This window comes from Monopterus albus, unplaced genomic scaffold (assembly GCF_001952655.1).
Source record: "Monopterus albus unplaced genomic scaffold, M_albus_1.0 scaffold98.1, whole genome shotgun sequence".
NCBI lineage: Eukaryota > Metazoa > Chordata > Actinopteri > Synbranchiformes > Synbranchidae > Monopterus > Monopterus albus.
Window position 1 is genome coordinate 1,632,840 of NW_018127978.1, and position 5,741 is coordinate 1,638,580.

Consider the following 5,741-nt stretch of genomic DNA (forward strand, 5'->3'; position numbering starts at 1 on the left):
TAGCTGAGTGTCTCCATGACAACAGCTGGAGGGAAATTGGGAACGACTCTGCAGATCAGTGACCGACCCACAAACAGACAAACTACAGGCTTTAATCTGACAGATCTTCAATGGTCTTGGTCTTTGTTTTGTTCTTGGACCTGCTTTGCTCATTCTTTGCTTCTTTTTTTGCCTTTTCCTCAATGTGGTCAATTTCCTGGACCAGTTTTTTTGTCCAGGTTTCAGCTCTGGTTCTGATCACCGTCCTGCACTTAATCATGTTTCCAGGTCTCAGTCCTGGCCCTGTTGGGTTTCTAACATTCTGCTGCAGTGAAACTTAAACCGCTGAACATATGAAACCTGTAATTATGGTTTGGGCTGAGAGAGTGTGTGTCTGCATGTGTTTGTGAGGACATTTCTGCACTGTGAGGACATTTGTCTGGTCCTCACACCTTCAGAGGGCTATGTGAGGGTTTCCGACCTGGTTTCAGGGTTCAGGTTAGGATGAGGGGAAGGGTCGGGGGAGACATTTAGTGGTGAGAGGGTTAGAGCGAGGGTCCTCACAACTGTAGCCAAAACAGCGTGTGTGTGTGGTTATAGTGACGCATGAATCATCTTCGTCCTCTGACTTCCTGTGATTTGACTCGCTTGTCTGATGGGGGTGGGGGCTCCATGGGAATTTATCTTGTTTTGTCCGGTTACCATCGTGAAGAGAAAATGTTTTGCTGCAGGATTTGAACCACAGATGCTCTGACAGTGGCGGACGAGGTCCTCTGACGCTTTGCTTAAAAAAGGCCTACTAATAAAATACCAAGTAAAAATCCTGTGTTGAATCTGTCATTATAAACAGGTGTATTAAAGCTGAGAACAGATGTGTCCTGTGAGCTGGCCTTCTGCCTTCACTGGCCATAAAATCTCAGTACAAACAGAAATAAATAGAATGAAACAACTAATAGAATGGGCACTAAACACAGACCACAACTGCACTATGTGCTAAATGTACACTGACAGTAATGTACTCTCTGTCCTGAGATGCTGTACAGGATTGTCCACAGGTGTTAAACGAAGCTACCTGTGCATCAACTATATGAAGGATATAACCCATGTGCACATGGTAAAGTACTAAAGATCTTATTATTTTTGGTTGGATAAAGCAGCTTCATGTGCTGTTTTTGTCTCTCTGTAAGTTCCACATATGAGTTTGGGCCAACGTGAGCAACATGCTCCTTCATGTGCTGTCTGTGTCTTATGAGCCTTAGCCAAGTGCTCCCTGTTAGCTCTGGGTGTGGTCTCCACCAGCTCCCCCGTGTTCCCCGGCTGGTCTCTGAGCAGCTCTGTCTGCTGTTTGCCGCTGAGCAGGTCGTGGATGGTGGCTGCTTAGAGCAGCTTCTCTGGAAATAGCTGAGACTGACGCAGATGGGAAATGTGCCAACAAAACACAACTGAAAAGCTCCATAGAGCTGCAGAGGTGATGACCATTCTCTGTGGGCTCATCACTTCCAGAGACACTTGACCATTACACACTTTCAGCTGTATTTATTTCAGACGTTTTACTCTGAAAAACAACTAACTCTACATCAGAAAACTGAAACCTGAGATTTATATTGCCCAACATGTTGTGGTAATTCCACCTTAAAAGCAAGAGGTTAACAGGAATAAAACTGCAGAAATCAATACAAGTGTAAAAGTTATTGATGGCGTGTAGACAGGACGTCGTCTCTGTGGGTTAGGCTATTTGCTGACTGTGATAAACTGTCAAAGTAAAAGACCTGTTTGTGGATGAGGGAAGTCCGTGTGGAGCCAAGTGTTTATTTTGTTACGCTTCACTTTCCTTTTTCTTTCTGTGTGAACAAGATTTACGGTGCACAGAGGAGCCTGCGCTGTCAGGATATTGGTGCTTGTAGTGAGGAGGTCGTCTGCATCAATGGCTCAGCAAAGTGGACGATTGTGACACCACACTTATGATTTATCTCCTAAAATAAAAATGTCTTAAAAATACAGCTTATTCATAAACTTATATGTTACTGTGGTGAAACATGACACTTTGAATCCAAAACAAAAACCTTTACAGCATTGCTTTTAAAAGATTATGACTTTATTTAATAAAATTATTTCTCTTAAATGTTACTAATTAGTCTAATAAAAATCTGGGTTACTTGTGAAAAATTGCAACTTTTTCTTACATCTAAAAAACCAGACGACTTGAAAATATGACTTTTTTTCTCAAAATCTAGTTTTTGTAAATGATCAGTTTTCTTTTTGCACATTATGACCTTGTTGTAATAATATTACAACTTCTTGCAATGCCCTTGTAAAAAAACTTTTTATTTTTTCAAATATCGTGGTTTTCTGTGGCCGCTCAATAGCCGCATGGTTACAGCGTGGTGCAAGCACAGTGTGTGCGCAGCATCTGCAGATGGAGTCCGACCGCCGACCCCTGTCACAGGTCTCTTCCTGTGTGTCCCGTCCACGACCCACTTATAACCATAAAAATGGCAAAAAAGACTGAATTCTCAAAAAGGGAATATTGTGACTTTCTCATAAAATGACCAATTTTGCTGTTGTTCAGTTCAGTTGTATTTGTATGGCACCAAATTACAACAGCAGCCATCTCAGGGCACTATACACAGTCAGGTCCAGACCTCACAGAGTTACAGAGGAAAACCCAACAAATCCCCTTTGAGCAGCACTTGGTGACAGCGTGGAGGGAAAAACTCCCTTTAACGGAAGAAACCTCCGACAGACCCCGGCTCTTGGTGGGCGGCCTTCTGCCTCGACCGGTTGGGGTGAGTGGATAGAGGAGAGACAAAAGAAGAAAAGGAACAAGACACAACAAACATAACAACAAATGGACAAACACCAAGCAAAACTGGTTTTCCTCATAAAATGATGACTTTATTTTCAAAACAAGGTAATTTGTATAAAACAGTCTCTTGATGCCTACTGCATCATTACAACAAGGAAAAATGACACATTCTTTTAACATGGTTTGAAATGAGGTGGCTTTTGTTTTTGTAACAGAACTTTTTATTTTTAACATGAATTTTATGGCTAAAATTCATTATTTTTAAGTGACTTTGTGTCATTATTAGTTCTGGTAGTGGGCGGCAGAGATGACAGGAGAACTAGACTCAGACTGGAGATGCTGCGCGGTCTGTGGCTTAGCCCACCAGTCCACGTCTAGTCCAGGGCGTCCTGAAAACAGTGATTCTCGTCTTCCACGGTGCAGAGAGGAGGCCAGGCCTGGATGTCCCATGGCAGATGGGGGTGGGGTGAGCTGGCGGGTGGTGCTCATGGCGTTGGTGATGGCAGTGTAGGGGCCTCTGCAGCACCCGGGGTCCTCTTTAGCATTCAGCAGAGCACTCATTAGACATGCAAAGCTGCGATGTTGGAGCTGCAGGGCTGAATGAGTCGCCTTTGTCCTGTAATTGGAGATGGTTCTGTGGGAGCCACAAAGAGAGCAGGGCCTCCTCACCCTCCGCTCCTCTCTGATTCATCCTGTCCTCCCGCCTCACACTCTTGTGTAACTTGTTGCACAAAAATTTTGTTTCCAGAAAATGAACCCTCAAACAACTAAACACCATCATGAGTCCAGGTTTCTCATCCTGGCCTCCTCACCTGGTCACAGGACGTTTACCTGTTGTTATAACACACCTGCTCAGCTGCACACAGAAAAGAGAGGAAGAAGGCAGCTTCTATTTGTGGTCACCATCTTTGTTTGGGGCAGAGGATGGAGTCACACCTGGTGAAACAGGTGAATATTTTCTATATTTATCTTCACAACCTGTTGATTAATGACCTTTTCATGTGATAGTCACATGGGAATCAAAATAACTGGAGTTCCTAGCACCGCGTTGTCTCTTTCCTGATCAAAAACTGTTGCTTTCTCTCTGAGTACTTTGCGTTAGTTCACAGCAGGTTTTCAAACCTGTAGCAGTTCCCTGAGTTGCTGATAAAGTTTGTAGGTGAGAGTGCAGCTGTGGGTTTGTTTCTGTTCTTATATCTAGTCAGTAGCCACAATGAATTACAGACATAAGGTACATTTGTGTTGTTTCACTTCAGCAGTCATTGGCAGCTGTGTCTCCGGAGGTAGAGCGGGTCATCCCCTAACTGTAGGGTCAGAGGTTTGATGCCCAGCTTCTTCAGTCCACATGCTGAAGTGTCCTAGAGCAAGACACTGAACCCCTACTTGCTCCCTGTGATTTCGTATGGGTGATTGGGGAACAATGTAAAGTGCTTCACTGTGTAGAAAGCGCTACGTAAATATAAGACTGTTCATTTGTCTGTCATATTTTTTTATTTCTCTCACATGATTTTCTACCAGGCAAACCAGTTCCTGTCGGTTCTGGGAGAACAGAAGGACCTATGATCTGTGACTTTAATGACTTCCTGCCATCAAATGTCCTGATGGCGTGTGACAGAGGCATCACACGTGTCACAGTCCCAGTAGTCATATCAGCCACAGTTACAACCGGAGCCATAATTAGAGTTCTATAAGACCACGTCCACATCCGGTCTCATCCCCTCTTTATAAATGTGGATCCAGAGGTTCCACTTTCCCAGGTCCTCCATGAAGAACCGGTTCAGTGTTTCAACCCAGGATGGGAGACACCTGGCAGAATGAAACACTGTGGAAAAAGGAAATGTTGTTTTCAGTATTTTATAATTAAAATGTTTTTTGTTTTTTCAGCTGATGGTATGAAGCAGCTGCTGAGCAGATCAGTGGTGCAGAAAACTACATGAAGTGTCCAAACCGGTGTCCCAGTATATTGATCCTGAACATCTCAGGACCTGGTTGTTTTCCACCAAGTCTCTGCCCTTGCAGTCCAGCCTCCACCTGCAGTGACTGCAGCCTATGGCACTTTCCCTGGGTCGGTTCAGACCCTCACAGCCCCTGGTTCAGCTCAGGGAAATATGCTGATCTGGGTCACAGGGACTTCAGACACTGAACCAGAAGCACCACCTGTCCTGAACCTGAACCAAAGTGCTGCGGCTGTCTAAACCAGAGGTGGGACTGTGGATGTGGACACTGGCCTTCAGTTGATTCCAGCTGTGCATCATATGGCCACTCTCAATGAACACATGAATCATAAGCAGCCTGCTGCTGATGACCAATTATAGCTGTTGCCTGTGTTTCTGCACATCTCACAGTTGTTTGTAATGGACACCCTGTCTTAGGTTTCTGTGGATGTTGTATTATAGGGAGCTACTGTCTGCTCACTCCTAAGCTCTGACTTTATTCTCAACACAGACCGATCTCTAGCACAAGGATTTCCTTAAGTATTACCAAACACCAGTTTTATTATAAATCAGTCATTTTTTAATTTAACTGTGTTTTATGAATCTTTATTTTGGATTATTAATATTTATACTTGTGATTACTGTTTCTCTGTATTTGTGCTGCTGAGCTGAGATCTGAATTTCCCTCCAGATTAATCGTCTACACTGAACACCCAGTTCACTTTGGTCCCTGTTTTGAGACTGAAGAGGCTTCTGGGTTTAACACTGCAAGGCTACGCTCTTTATGACATGATCCCAACACTAATAGATAATATATTTACTAATGATATTGATAGCAAAATGTCTAGTGGATTACTTATAAATGATATCAGTGATCATTTACCAGTATTTTTGGTTTATGACTGCCATGTTAGAAATGAAAGGCCAAAAACAAATCTTTTTTATAGGAGGGTGATGAACGAATATGCTGTAAGGAGGCTAAAAGAGGACTTTTTGGGGCAAGACTGGGATGCAGTTTACAA